Below are 17,190 nucleotides of genomic sequence, written 5' to 3' on the forward strand. Positions count from 1 at the left end.
GTATACATTCACTTATAAGGAAGATTAAACCAATTTCAAAAATACTGAATTATACATCCTTCATGCAATTGAAAAATCGAATGAAAACACAGCCAACCGAAAATCCGAAGAAATGAAAATTTTGCCTTTCATTTTCCTTACGTCTTCCATACAATAAGAGAATAAAAGCTTATTTCTACGTAGACTCTGCTCCTCGGATAATGTCTCGCAGTCGATGGTAAATCCTGTTCGAGTCAACATGGCTGCTCTTAAATTCCATCTTTCCAAAAAGATAAAAGAAGTTAGGCATCTCTCGTCTTCCTCCTAGAAAAAAAAATGAAATAACTTCCCCCATTGCATTATTGGCACATAATCCAATAGTCCTTATTTGTTTCCATTTGTCAAAAGGAATACATGATTTTAAAAAAACCTTGAGAAAATGGCATAAGGTAGAAGATGTTTATAAGAGAAAGCCAATAATTTTTGCATAAAATAAGGTAATTACATAATTATTTTACTCTCATATTTTTTAAATTAATTATAAATATACTATTAATTAATTTTGGATATTTATGTTATATACATTTACTAAACCTCCTATAAAATCTTACCATTTTTGTTATGTGAAATTTTTCAATAAATTTATTCAGTTTATTTGATAAATGCTTCTTTTCTGTTCACTTTTGGACTTAATCAGCTAATATAATCAATTACATTTTGTTATATAAATTAGCTCACTTAAGAATTTTTCTGTGAAGTTATGCCAACATCACAAGAAGAATTGAGATTTTTCTTTTAAGACAGTCTAATTCCTGTGGATGTTTCTCAAAGATTTTACGATTCATTAGCGAATCGACATGCATATTAAAACATAATTTCTAAAAAGGCATTTTTTTGGGTGTGATATGCTGTATAAAATATATCCTAATTTTAAGGTATTGATTCTTTTGCATAATTCTCACACATTTCTTATCCTTCCTTGAGGCTGATGATATGAATATTCATTATCATTACATTTAGAGGAAGGATTGAATTAATTATAATGATTGGAAAAAAATTTTCTTCTTTCTCTTGTATGCTTAGATTTGATGATGGATATTGAAATGAAGAAGTGTTAAAAATTCTAAGTGTATGGTATGCTATTCTGATATATTCTTTATTCTTCATCAAAAAACAAAAAGAAAAGGAAATGGAAAAATTGATTTTCATTTTCTAATTCTTTTAATAATTTAATTTTTTTAGTAAATAAGCGAAAATTGCTTTCATGATGTGTAGAATCATTGTAGTTGGAAAGCAGAATGGATTTTTAACCCAATGAAAGACTGAATTTGAACATAAAGAGAATTTCTTCAAACAATTCAGTAGAAATATTTTATTATCGACAGAAATCTTATCAATCGATGTATTTTCGATAATCTGCAAAACAGAAAATAGATCTCAAGCAGTTAAATTAATTGAAGGTTCAAAGCGATTTTCTTTTAACCACTTAGCAACTATGCACGAAAGGAAAATATTGACTTTATCTCTTATAATAAATATATTCTTAAAAATAATGTATTTTTAATATTGTTCTTTTAAAAATATTAATTCTCAATTATTATTTTAATGAAATAGTGATATCCAACCAGAAACATCATGGCAAAGAAATTTGAAAAAGTATTCCGATTCTTTCTAGATGAATTGAATTGTCTTAAAGGATTTTAAAATAAATACATATTTTTAAATACAAATTTAATACTAAATGCAATTCAAATAAATAACATTTTTGTAGGATTTCAGCTTTTCTTTCTAGAATCAATTAAATAAAAATGTGTTCCCTTCAAAGAAGTGAAACGTTGTTCAAAACAATTGATGGCAACAAACCAAAATGTGTAGATTTGCTTTCACTTAAAAAGAAATTCCCAGTAATAATTAAATTATTTAATATTTTGCATATTTCACGTGAAACGAACTTCTTGAGTACGTTATTCCAAATACACGAATTTTGTATTGCATGCCATAAATATGAGCTATTTTTATCACGATAATTGGCTTTCCTTATCAGTAGTTTCAATTAACGTTTCCCCAATTTGGGCTTAAAGTAAGAATAAGAAAAATGGAGCAACTTGCTTGAATAAAAATTGCTCCATACAATGAAAAAATAAAAAACTTACATTTGGATACAAACTATTTCTAGGTAAATATCTTTCAGTGGAAACTAAATCTTGAACAACCGCTGTTTCTTCCAATTTCTTTTCAGAAATATTAGAAACCTAAACATTTACTCTCTTCCAAAAAATAGTTTATGTCTGTCTTATAGAATCACTGGGCGATTATTCAATTACCTTTATTTGAAGAATGGAACAATGTTTTTAAGAAATTCATATTAAATCTGGACAAGGGGAAACATTTTAATGATGAGTATATGCCACTGTTGATTTATTTTTAACCAATCAAAGCTCTTACACACTGATTTAAAAGTCCCTTTATTTTATTAACAGATTAACTCTTAATACAAGCTGTTTTGTTTATATATTTAAAATTAATTGAAACGAATTATCCATGTTAATATATTAAATTAAACATTATAGAATATACAATTTATAGAGAAAAATATTTTATCTTAAATGGACAAAATTATTTGTATTATTTGGGAATAAGTGTATATATATATATATATATATAAGCTGTTTTCATATTCGAGAATATTTTACGAGAAGTTCCATTTATGTATGCTGGGTCATATGCTTTGCTACTGCATTGATGGTAAAAAGATAGACGAAAAGGTAAAGCTACAATATATTCAAAAGTTAAATTTTTAAGACTCAGATAATTTTTGGAGAAAATATACTATCTTCATGAAATTTAGAATTATACTTCATTCCAAATGCTCTAAAAATGCCCATGTTTAATTAAGAACCATGGGCACCTAAATCCTCTAATTTGCTTTCTCTATAACATTTTCTATCAAGAGTGACCAGCTGCAATTATTCGAAAATACTTGCAGAAAGTATAAGATACCCTAGAAAAATATAAGAGAACACTTTAAAGGTCTTTCCCATGTGTCTAATCAAACAGGTCACCTCATTTTCCACATCCCTGCCCGACCATTATGAAAATACCTCTATCTTTTTTTCTGATCTTCTTTCCACTCTACACTAAACAAGGATTTGTTCACATAGTTGGGCTAACCATCGGAATTCTTTTGGTCTTTCGAACAAAGACGACAACCCTTTCCTCAACCCTTCCTAAAAGTTTCTACGTCTCTCACTGAAGTCGTAAAATTTTTCTATCTATAAAGCAGAACAAACGGTGTCAAAATAATTGATATAAATGGCTTCGCGTTTTGTCTACAGATATCTCTCATAACAGTTGAAATATGAAATGAGAACTCAAAGCTGAAAATTATTACAAAGCATATTACAACATCAATGTAAAGAAAATGTCAGTTTCAAAATGATTCATTTTATTTACTTTCGGGGATTCATTGATGCATTTGAAAATATTATTAAGTTAGACTAAAGCATTAAAGTAGGAAGTTGGGGAAATTTACACCTTAATATAACTAGAGAGATTTATTGCTTTATTTTTTAGATATTGCGGTATGATAATGCTAAATTAAATAAATCATTTAACTTCATGTTCTGAGTATTCAAAAATTGCATTAAATAAAATAATCCTATTCAGAAAATTTAATTTATCCGAATCCTATTTCGTTTAGTTTGGGATATGCTTGGGAATCTGCTTTGTTTGTGATTTGGGTCACCCAGCACCAAAAAGTGTCAGGATAACATTGATCAATTATACCTCTTATCAAAGTTGATGCTAATGAAAAAAAAATGTCTGGGATTAATCTAAATTGAGACATTTTATTCACATTTTTAAATGAAACCTATTAATTAAATATCATTTCATATCACAGTTTCCAGTGTTGTGCAAAGTTTATTATTATTATTATTATTTAACAATTAGTACAGCGAATTTTAAAAATAAAATGTTTTATCCTTTTTTTAAATAAAGTTGTCCTTCGTTTTCTTTAAAAAGACATGTTCCTGAAAAATGAAATTCCGCCCAAATAAGACAATAACAGTTTTAATTGAAATTCACATTTTTTTTTACATTCTTGTGCTATCTACAATATTTTAAATAATTCAAATAAATAATTCAAATTTTCAATTAAGACCATCAGTAAAAGGAATAAAATATTTAATTATCTTCAATATTTAATTATTGCAGGATTTGATTCTTCCTCATTAATTTCCTGAAATATTAATCAACAACTCATTAACAGTGAATGAATGTCAAGACTTAATCTCGAATAAAATTTCAAAATTTTACCTTTATTTTTCATTTCCCCTTTTAAATATTTAAATGTACACTTGAATTATTTGCTCAAATAAAAAGCTTTTGCATCAAAACCTAAGAAATGCTAAGGCTGCTGACATTTTATATTGAATTGAACAAAGTTTCCTAATACAATAAAAAGAAAATAATATTAATCACAACGTAATTCTTCATGGGAAATGAATAAAGTATAGCGTTACAGAAAATGAAATATCCTCCCATGTGAATACATTCTAGAGACAAAGATCTGTAGAAATTTTAATTATGCTTATAAAATTGTTAGTTATAAATTATACACTTACATTATCATTGCAAATAGCATAAATTTAAAGAACAGACAAATATATTTGTTGTTGTTGTTTCTAATGGCACTTGTCATAGGCAAGCCCACTGATTTTAGAAGTAAGTGAATTTAAGCCAAGGGTGCGTCTCTTTTTTCAGTAGCGCCATCTAGGGCCAAGAGTACGACTTAGCTACACACACGTCACAACCCTTTTTGCGGGGCGGACTACATTCATGCATTTCATTCACTTATTCACAGATCGGAAATTTGCTTTTACATAACAATAAAATAATAGTTTATAGTAGAAGTTCATGAATATCATTTTAATTTACAGATTGTTTACTTAATTTTCAGGTAAATATAACAACAAATAAAAAAATTGCATCAAATAAAAGAAATAAACGTGCTTGAATAAAATGTATATTTTCTAAATAATAATTTAAAAAATAAAGACGTGAAAGAAAAAAAAAATCGAAACTTAAAATTGAGCGATTCATTTTAAATTGTACATACAAAAAATGATGCTGATATTAAATTTAAATATTCCTATAATCTTAATTTACATTTAATAAGGCAATAATATTTAAATGAATTTTAAAATCTTTATAAACTGACTTTTACAATTGTTTTCCTTTATTTTAATGCTGATGTTAACACAGTATTTGTTCAAAGATTATTTTTAACGCTTCTGATTTAATAATAAATAAGCAAGTGAATAAATAAATAAAAAAAAACTAATTTCACTTTATTTGAATCCTACATGCTCGAACAAATATATATATATGTAAGTGTGTGTGTTTTTACTTATAAAGATATCTCTTAATTTAATTTAAATCTGTATTAATTTTCTTTTTTTCATCTTGAATTTTTTCACGTTATATTATTCTAAAATTTCTTTTATTTCCTGATCCAAATCTCATATTTTTATTTAATTATTTCTAACATGCGCTGTATAAAATTTCGTATACTCTGGTTATCAGGCTCCAACCAAAGTGATAAAAATCCCGAACACCTACATATTCCTTTCAAAAATAACTAAGATTCACTTTTATAAATATGAATATCAGGTTAAGACTCACTTTTATAAATTATAATTTTTATAAATATGAATTTTAGGTATCACATTTCTAATGCGGGTGGATAGATCAAAGAAATCCCTATAAGAATATTTAATAAAATCACTGAAAGGAAAAATATATATCTTTTATCTTGTTTCAGAGTATGAATAGAGAGGTTCCGTCTTTCTTCCTCGAGTATAAATTATGCTCCCAGTTATGAAATAAATTAAAACTTATTCCAAAAGTTTCAACTTTCAGCCATACAGACAGAGAGAGATGCTTTAAAAAGTTACAAATCAGCATCCAAATATTTTTTAAAAATATAAATTTATCTTATAAAGCGTAGAAAGATTGACCCAAATGTTGTTTTTGTTTTAAATCCAAAAATTTAGAAGAAAAATAATTTCTGAATATTTCAGAATTAGCTAATTTTTTAGATCATAAATCCTATTTAGTTACTGAAGACTTAACTAATTCATTCCTTAAATATAGTAATTTTTTTTTAATTATATAAAGATTATTTATTTCTTATATTGACATAATATTCTTCTTCATTTCTCATCCAATTCTATACATTTAGAAGGGATATTATTTTTAAATATATATACACAGAAAGATATGAAACAAGAAAATTAGGAAAAATTGAAAGGTATCTTCTTACTACTAAAAAAATCAACCCTTTTTTTTTTTTTCTTTTCTTTTAAAAGTCCGCATGTCTTTCTTATAACCAATGAACTCATCCCGGTGCGTTCCACTTATATTGGAGATTAAACCAATTTTGAAAAAAGCTGATTTATTCATTCCGCAAGCAATTGAGAAATCGGATGAAAACACAGTCAACCGAAAATCTGGAGAAATGAAAATTTCCCCCTTCCTTTCCCAGCCATATCCCACACAATTGAAAAAATAAAAGCTCACCTTTGCATACATACCAACCACCAGATATGCCCCAGTCCATTCCAAATCTCGATCAAATCACCATTCCCCCTCTTAAACTCTTTCTTTCCGGAAAGATAACAAAGTTAGGCATTTCCCTTCTTTCGCCAAATAGAAGATTTAACTCTCCCCTATTGCATTATTGGCGCGTAATCCAATAGTCCTCGTTTGTTTCTGATTGGTAGAAGGGAAACCGGATTTCAAAGCTCTCTGAAAAATAAGACAAGTCTTTATTGAGTTATGTGCATACATGAGTTTAATTATTTTTAAAATAGAGAATTAAATTCTTAATTAATTGGCAATATTATTTCTTAGATTTAAATGATAATACAAAAATAGATTCTAATATGTTTATAAATAATAATAATTATTATTTATAAATAATTATAGTCATTTATTTACTTTAAATGAATGTTTTTTGTATGATATCTGACTTTCTCAATGGTGCACTTTGTATAAATTCGTGTGTAATTCTATCAATAATTTTTATGCATAACAATAGTCTTTCTAATGAATTATTTACTTTACATTTTTTTTAAATTCTCATCTATTATATAACAATGAAAAAGTTGGATAGTTCTGTATTATATGATCCTGTTATATCTCAAGAACTCTGATATTGTTACAACTCGCCTGTTTTAATATTAACATGCATTAAAAGTTTTATGTATTCTGATACAATTATATATTGAATTAGACATAGAGCTGACATTGAATTAGACATAGAGACATATAGTTCTTGTTTAGGAATGACGTTGCTTTTTTTTTAATCGAGAAGTTTAATCAGACACAGAAATTCCAAATAAATGAAGATATTCATTAGTAAAAATATCTTCAATTGAAGATATATTGATGCTGTGATACTTTGGGCTTACCATCCGATAATTTGTTTGATATACTAAATAAAATATGTTATACAAACTGAGTCGATTGCGTTAAAACTAAATTAAAATAAGAAAATATGACTCTTATCATCCGGATCATATTTTTCTTATTCAACTGACTTGATTTCAGATAATGATAGTCCTCTATGTCGCTATAATAATAAAGATGAACGCGTGAGTGCTGTCAAGTGAGTATAGACAAGACCATTTGACCTACAGCTAAGAAATTCGGTGTATATATTTCTTGGAGGGAGGAAACGTACGTCTCAGAGCCAATTTTTTGAATTTCAGTAAGAATTTAAATTAATTAAAGCTTAAAATGAATTTCGACTTTCGGCTTGTTTCCTCAATAATATCCGAAAATATTGGTACTCAAAAAATATTATGCTCCAAATATATATATATATATATAAATATAAAAAAATGGCTTTTTAATCATACCATTTAACAACTTATAATTAATCTTAAACTTACAATGTTCATATATGGAAGCAGGAATCTTATAGCTGATCATCGTGGATTTACTGAATTTTATTAAATAAAATTAAATTAATTTATATAAGACAGAAACCCGAAATATAATTTATAAAGAAAGCGATTATGCTGATTAATTTCTGAAATGTTATCTGCAGTTTGAATTTATTGTAAAAACTAGATACAAATTTCCTAATTCATAAGAATATTCATATCAAAGTTTTGTTTATACACAACTTAAAATCAATGAATTTTAAACAATCGATTACATTCAAACTTTTTTCATTGCTAGTCAAATATGTATTTAAAAGCTGAAATTGCTTTCCTTGTTTAAAGTTAAAGAAAAATTATTTTGTTTAATAGCTGTGTAGTTTACAGCATGAATAAAAAATAAATTTCAAAATCATGGAATTTACAAAATAAATGAATTTATTCTTTAATTTTAATAGTTCTATGGTATTATGATACTATTCTTCACTAGAAACATTCATATTCACGATGAACAGAATATGTAAGAAAACCAAAATAATACAACTTAAATACGTATCTGACAATCTGACGGTATCATGGGCATGAAATTGTATTTAAACGAATTAACTGAAATTAAATATAACCATCTGATCACTGAGAGTGGCTAATTAGTAAATACAGGTCTAATATTAATTATTGTACAATAAAATTAACTTTCATAGAAGTAATTTCTGTACTCATATATTGCTTCATATTTAGCTAATTTTCTTTCACCGAATGAAGGATTGAATGATTTCAAATTATCACTTTGCGTATTTTATAAATTTCTTGAAGGAACTTACACTTGACTTGAAAAATTGTCCTGAAAATATGAATTATTCAGAGAAATTTAAGTATTTCTATAATTTATTTTTTCATTTAAGATACGAAATAGCAAAATCTGAAACATTTGAAATATTTTCTTCAATCAAGTAACGCATAAAAAGAATATACTTCTGAAATAAGCAGTTTATGGACATTCTTCGAATTCATTATTACCTACACCAACTGAATTGTCTTTAAATGAATTGATAAAGTCGGTCGAAAAAATAAATGATTCTGGTAATTCAAGAAATGAAATGGCCGATTGTCAAAATTGTGATTTGAAAGGGCGAATATTTACACGTTTTTATTCTATATTTTTTCTGTATACCAAATTAAATACGTTTATATAATATTAAATACCTTCTAGACTAATGGTTAGCTAACTGAAAGGTTTATTTCAGTTAGCTAACCCTGAATTGCAAGTTTTTCAAAGAAGGAGACAGAATTTCAAAAAAAATTACTATCGTATAATGAGATCTCTAAATAAATGCAGAAGCTGTAAGCTTTTCTGTGGTGCTAATTTTGTGAGCTATTAGTTAAATGCACATTTAAATTATTTTCAATTGACCTCAATATATTTAGAGATTCTTGTTTTTGTATCTCACTGCTCTGATATTGTTACATCTTGCTAGAACTAATTTTTGTATACTAAAATAATGTTATATTGAAAACCACTTATGAGTTTATTTTTTTAATGTAATTTTGTTTATATTGTTTACAGATTTAAAAAAAAATGTTAGAAAAATAACTGATGAAATACATTTTTAAATATTTTTCTTTCTCATATACGAGGTGTATATGAATAGTATTATAATCGAACGTATCCTAATCATCAAAAAAATTTGAATACGAGATTTAGATAAATCTCCTCATTACAGGCTTCTCAAGTCTGAAGAACCTATTTTTTGGAATTATGTATGTGTGCCTGGAAAATATTAACTCAAATACCACTTAAAACTACATGGGTGAAATTTCGAATTTGGACATATCACAATATTTGTATATAGCTTTCCAATTTTTAAAAAAATCTTAAAAGGAATGCATCCTTGACTGCTGTCTGAATATAAGTTAACAAGTTAACGATAAATAAAATTTAGTACAACGATTTATCATTTAAATCTTAGATTTGCATAACATTTGAACCAAATACATTAGATTGTTGACTTTTTATCGGTCTGCATTTTCACAAGCAGATAAATAAGTTGACTTAAACATATGAAAGTTGGTACTTGATTTTTGGGTATAATTGTAGCTCTATGTAAAATTGTAATTTTAATCGATTGGAAAAAATGAGGTTTCTTGTGTATTAATAGCATTTCATACTACGATTATTTTTCGCATATCATTGTTCGTAACTATTGTTCTTCAATATCACCCGATGAATAAACCACAAGTACATTTATTAAAGTAATGAGGAGAGATAACTCTCTCTAGTTTCGTACTAATTTAATAAGTTAACTTCTAACTTGAATACGTATAGGAAGATTCTCTGTTTCAAAGAATCTCATGATATGACTTCAGGAAAACTTTTGCTCAGTTTCCATGGATAATGGTTTTTAGAGTTAAAGCCACACAATTTTGTCTTATGCATTTGTCAGTGTACATGTAATAAACTAGTGAATATGTATAATTACCGATGATTATTCATAATCATTAATAAAAAGAGTGGTGATAATGAATAATCATCGGTAATTATGCTTAATGAATAATCATGGAAATGAAAGTTGAATGAATATGGCGATTATGAATAATAATCGATATGAACTATGAATGAATATGGTGATGATGAATAATAATCGATATTAATTATAAATGAGTGTGGCGATTATGAATAATATACACATAAATATACACAATCATCAAATTGTGCACATTTACCATAACATATATACATGCAATGAATTGTCTAAAACGTTTATCAAATTACTGAATTTTTATTTTTAATTCTGCAATTAAATGAAAATAATAATTTAAAGAATAAAAATAAATGACTTAAAATACAAAAAATCTCTTTTTAACTTTCAAAGTTTCAATTTCTCAAATACCCCTTCAATTATTATAGGTATTAAAATAACAAAACAATTCCAAATAGGTTGTGTCATCTAATTTGGATATTAATTCTTTGGCTGAATGATTAAAAAATAAGCGAATTAAGAATATTTCTAAATAATTTTCTAAATTGATAGATTTTACTTATTCCCATAATGTTAAAATTTAAGAAGTATTCAGCACTATTTATAAAAAATGTACTTTTATCCTTATAGACTTTGAAAAATATGTATTGCAATTTCTAAACGCAATTTTGAATTAATAGCTAACTATTTGAGATTTAAACTATAATGCTAAATCTTTATCTTATAAATCTGCTATGCATAATAAATTTTGAAATTAAATGTAACATTATGTATCTAATCTGGAGAGGTTTCAAATTTCTTGTAGGAAATTTACTGTCCATTATTTACGTGTAATAATTAATGACTAAATAATTTGATAAGCTGTAATTTTTGAATAAAATTAATCTGTTAAAATGGATATCCGATAAGGAAGATAAGAACGTTTTAAGAACATTCTTTCAAGATTAGAAGAAAATATGAAACATGAAATGCATTTAAAAAAAATATTATTACTATTATTAAACCTTTTTATGAAGTGTCATATATCTGTTTTTTTATGTTTAATTTAGGATGTTTCTTGTGAAACACGTAAACAGGTAGACAAATAGTTAGACATTTTAAATAAAGTTTTGCTCTCTTTCTTTGCTCTGTATACTTGAATACTTTTCGAATTCTGTACACTTGTATATTCTTGATGAAAATATAAAATTTTAGAATTTTCAGAGATAAAATATTAGTTAACCGATTAATGTATTTTCATTTCGATTTTATAATAGTTATCTAAATGGTTATGAATATAATTATAATATTTCTCAATATGTATAAAATCATGTATAAAAATAAATCATAAATTGAAAACTTTCAAGTAATTAAATTTAAAAATTCAGCATTTTTATACGCTTATAAAAGGACGTTGAAAAAATTGCTTTTTTGCAATTGTAAAATCTACCTTCTTTCATATTACAATGATTAAAATATGTTCTCTGGCATTTTATTCAATGCAACAATGTTAATTGCATGAACTAGAAAGAAAAAATCAAATTATAATGGTTAAAGTTTTAACAGATTTAATCTTAATTGAATTTTACATTACTTACTTACATTTTTATAAAAATGGAAACGTATTTTATAAATGAAGGAAAGTTTCAAATTTGCTTTTTAATATACATATTCAGTTTCAATTTTTTCCATTAAATTTAATCCTCGTGGCTTTATAAAATGGCGAAAGAATGAAATGAATTTTACTTTTTCTTGCACCACCGAAAAAAAATATCTACACTCCCCTTTTGTTAAACCAGTATGAGCATTTTTCTTTACTATATGATACTGTTTAACTATATGATACACTCCAGTATTTAAAATCAGCAGCCTTTAGTGAACAGCTAGTTGAACGGGATAAAAGATTGCTCAAATTTCCAATGTAGCATTTTATTTAAATAGCTCTTAAGAGCTTCCAAAGGAAAAAAAAATTCTACATTTCAAATTGTAAGACATGAAACAAGTATTATTTTAAAAAACTTCGATTGCACTGTTCATTGTAAAAATGTATTTTTTTATCTTATTTAAAATGGTAGGATAAATTTGAAAAAATAGAAATATTAAACTTTAGCTTATTTAAAAAGTTTCTTTTTAAAAATAAATATTCTTTCGTACCATCTAAAAAATTGAAATGCCCTTCAAGATTGTAGCGCTGTAAGTACTACAGAATATTTTTCATAGATTATATAATAATTCAGAGGCTTACACATTAAAAATAATTATGATTCAACAAGATTGTAGGGTACTTTGCTAAGAAAGCAACTTTCAAGTGATAGGTACAAAAAATATTTTATATGTCTAATTAAATTATATAATAAATATGCAAAAAAAAAACTGCACTCACTTTAAAAAAAAACTTCCATTCTCACTTATTGGCGAATTATATGTATATGAAATTTAAAAACGCATAATAAAAGCAGATGTTAAATGGAAATGTCTAAAAAAATATGAACGTGGAAATCTTCATCAACAACAAAAAATCAGTCATCCTCCTCAACATAAGAGGAAAAATTCAGAATCAAATATTTGTAGCAAGAAATAGCAATAATGAAAGCGATTTTCGTTTCCTTTCAAAAGGGACATATATTGTTGTAAAATCTACCCGAAATAATTTTATACTAAATGCTAAACATTTTGCTGAAATTAAACCGGTATCATTGGAACGATATTCTTTTATACTTTAAAAAAGAAATTAAAAAAAAAAATTACAATAATAATTTCGAAATTTACAAAGGAAAACATCAAGATTTTTCTCAATATTTTTATTAGAAATATTTTAATTAAAATATCAAAAAATCGTTTCAAAATGTACATTTCCTCGTATCTAAGTATATTTTTGCAAAAATTGGTAGCTATAAGTCTAATGGTCATTTCTGTTAGTTGCCAAGGCAGACACACATATACAGATTCATCTTTATTATTAGTAGAGATTATTGAACTGTATAGATGCATTAATTCCACTGAGATTAAAGTAAAAAATATTTTTTTAAGATTTCAAGTAATTTCATATTATTATATTACATCTTCTATGAATAAATTAATCAATCTTTTAAATTAAAAAATGAGGAATATCGGTAGATTTAAAAAGTTGTAATTGGCCTATTAATATAAAATTCTTCGTGTTGTTTCCTGCATTTGAAAGTTTAATGAAAAAATATATATTGCATATTTTTTCTCTTTTCTCTTTAACTTTTAATTGATCCTTTACATTTGTATTTGGTATAGAACATTACAGCCGGGATAGCCTGGTTGGATGGGCGTTAGATTCGCGGGCCTTGGGTTGCGAGTTCGAACTCCACCGGCCGAAGACTCCTCGTGTGTGTGGTGGCTGATGCGTGAATAAAACTGTCGTAATTGCAAACTCCTCCATATCGAGAGTAATACCACTGGGGGTTATCTCATGTTCTCTGATTCAGTTCTAGATTACGATCTGTGGATGAATGAATGTAATGCACGAATGAAATCCGTCTCGTAAAAAGGGTTGTGACGTGTGTGTAGCTAAGTCATTCTCTTTCCTTAGATGGCGCTGCTGAAAAAACAAGAGACGTACCCTTGGCTGAAACCACAAATGACTTCTTAAAGTCAGTGGGCTTGTCGAGGCAAGAGTCATTAGAAACAACAACAGCAACTATATAGTATAAGATCTACTTCCCTCATATAAACTGATTTTTCCTAATAACCCTTCGCATGTAAAATGTGTTGTAATTAATGTTATAACAGCTGTGAAGTATGTGTGATTTATTAAAAAATATTAAAATAATTCGATGCAATAAATTGAGGAATATTTCCATAACTTTTTTTGAAAAAAAATTACACGTTTCGTATTAATTATGTATGCGAAAATGCAAAATGCAAAAAAATAACAAAGCTTACAAAAAATTTCCTCTTATTCTAAAAAATAATTTTTTTATAAACAACTCGTTATCAAATTTTTTTATACTTTCTTCTGATTTTACTATTTCCCACCAGCTATTTCCTATGCCTACTGCTAAAGATAGAAAATTCTAAATTGAAAAATTAAATATTTTATGCAATTTGCTGATTTTCTTGAAATATAAGTATCTTTACTCATATCATTGATTCTTACTGATTGTAATTAAATCCATGTTTCTTCATTTATTTATTAATGCATGCTAAAAAAGCAAACAAATAAAAATTTCTAAGGAACAAATAATTTGCATATGTAAAAACATTGAAGGCTTTTTTAAAACTCATTTTAGATCTTTCAATAAACATGTTTACTATACCTAATATCAGGCAATTAAATTATAATAAGCCTCCATTTTCGATAAAATTGGAAGCAAAAAAAGCTGGATGGATTTAATTGTTCTGCATTAATTCTGTTTTATTTGCTAAAACATTAAAAATGAAAACAAATTAATGTAACCCCTGAAGAAGTATAAAAGAAAAATTTTAAATGAACATAATTTCAAAATTATCCAAAGGAAAACGATTAAACTAGAATGTAAGTACCATTTCTATTTTTTTTTTTTTCATTTCCTTTTTATTTATTTTTTTTTCGATAATTTCTATGAATTCAAATATTTTAGATACATAATTATTCATAAAATATTTATGATGTTATTTTAATAGTGATGAAATTTTACCTTAATTTTAAAAATTTTAACATTTTCTTTAATTTTTTGTGAGATTATTGTATTTAAAAAAATGCAATAAGTTTAGGGAAAATTTCCTCATCTCGTTTTCCCAGTGATCTTTTACGGCATTTTTTCTTTGTTTTTCTTTTGTTTTTTGCAACATCTTTTCAACTGGAATAGCAATGTTTTCTCTGATTCCTTTTCTGATATTTCCTCCATAAGTAACATTTAATTGGTTTAAATCTATTCCACATTAGATAACTCTAAAGCGGCGTTCCTAAGACCTGTCCGCCTGCAGACGAAGCACGCCTTCCCCTGTTCCCCCTCTCTTGCAGTTTTCTGGGGTTGTTTGATGCCTGTCCAGTTTACCGACAATTTGTCGGTAAAGGGGACAGACATCAAAGCGCCCTAAAAAAGGGCAAGAGAATGTCAAAGGGGGAAAAGTGCGCCCCATCTGAAGATTCAAGGGTCGTAGAAACACCGCTTAAACTGCTTCCGACAACCTATGCCTTACGGCTATGGCCGTAAATATACCAACTGACCCATTACTTGACTACCCCCGCCTGCGCACGTCAGTCGGGATCTTCTCACAAAATGTCGGTAGACATAGTACAGACATCAAAGAACCCAAGAAAACCACAAGAGAAGGGGGAATGTATCAATCTTCAGGCAGGTCGTCCGAACTGGGCTTAAGAAGGGCCAATTTATTTACAAAAATCTATATATATTGAAGTGGATAAATTATATCAAAAATATAAAATATGGGCGTGGAAACTTATCATATAAGATATTATTATTATTATTGCAATAATTTTAATATGATATAATCATAACCAGAATTATTTACTCGAAAAATAAATTTTATTTTTCATCATTTTATACTTTTTAATTCAGATAGAGTCTGAAAGGAAAAGTTGCTTTTAATAGATTTTGTATTCCACTATAATTTTATATAATGCTGGGTATCGATACAGTACATGTAACATAAATCATCACGTGATATGAGGAAAGATGTATAATTATGGAAAAATTCAAATGGCGAATGTGGATGAGTCCGAAAAGCTCAGAAAGAGATATTAATCATTTATTCTACACAAAAACATAAAACACAAATAAAACCCTAACGAAGTGTACACAAATACAACGATAGCAGAATTCAACAAGAAATAAATCGCTACTAAGCAATCACCATTACATAAAGTGCTCGGATAGATATCACTTGGATTCCAGCTCTCCAAAGAATGATTTCGCTCAACAACTTGATTGAGCTCAACTCACCTATTCTATCTCTCTTCACTTTTTTCTTTCTTTTTATGACTATCAAAAAAGAGAATAGAATGCTCTAGAACAAATACCGTAACTCGATTCCTAATACATATATTCTCACATATTCTGGGTTCATTTTTTTCACCAAAATCACCACCACGGCGAGGAGTCATTGTCCCTGCATTCATTCATTACCTTAAACTGTTTAAAAAAGACTTTTTTTAGAAAGTAAATTAACAGTGCAGGAAAGAAATATTACAAATGCGTAACAATATTTATAAATACAAACCAAATAGAAATTGTACATTTACGATATAAAAATACATATTTCTTCTCATAAATTATAATATTTCTACATAATATTGATAATATTCTTCAAATGTTCGTTATAAGATTTCAAAATTTAAATATAATGTCGCCAAAGCGAAAATAAATATGACTTCGAGACCTAAACAATGTCAATCTTTAATTGTCTAACCAAAGAGAAAACAATTCAGTAAAAGGATTTTGGAGTTACTTAATCAAAAAAATTATTAATTCTCTTCGAAAAATACTAAACAAATGGAATTAAAAGATAATTCCTCTATTTAATAATACAATGTAGTCGAAATCATTCAACAAATTTAGAACCAAAATTAGTGAATTACTTTTATTAATCTGAAAGAATTGAATCTGGCGAACGCTCAACAAAGGTATCCATGTCGACAAGTGTTAAAATACAAAATCTAAAATGAATACACTTTTCAAGTATTTTATTCGACATCTGCGTTCCTTGATTAATGAATAATTAATTCTTCTAAAGGGAAGGAATAAATCTCCGGTGTTAATTAATTGTACATTGTCTCCAACATTTACAGCTCACAACGAAGATATCAGATTTTGGTAATGGGCTTTTAATATTTC

This window comes from Argiope bruennichi, chromosome 2, assembly GCF_947563725.1.
Source record: "Argiope bruennichi chromosome 2, qqArgBrue1.1, whole genome shotgun sequence".
NCBI lineage: Eukaryota > Metazoa > Arthropoda > Arachnida > Araneae > Araneidae > Argiope > Argiope bruennichi.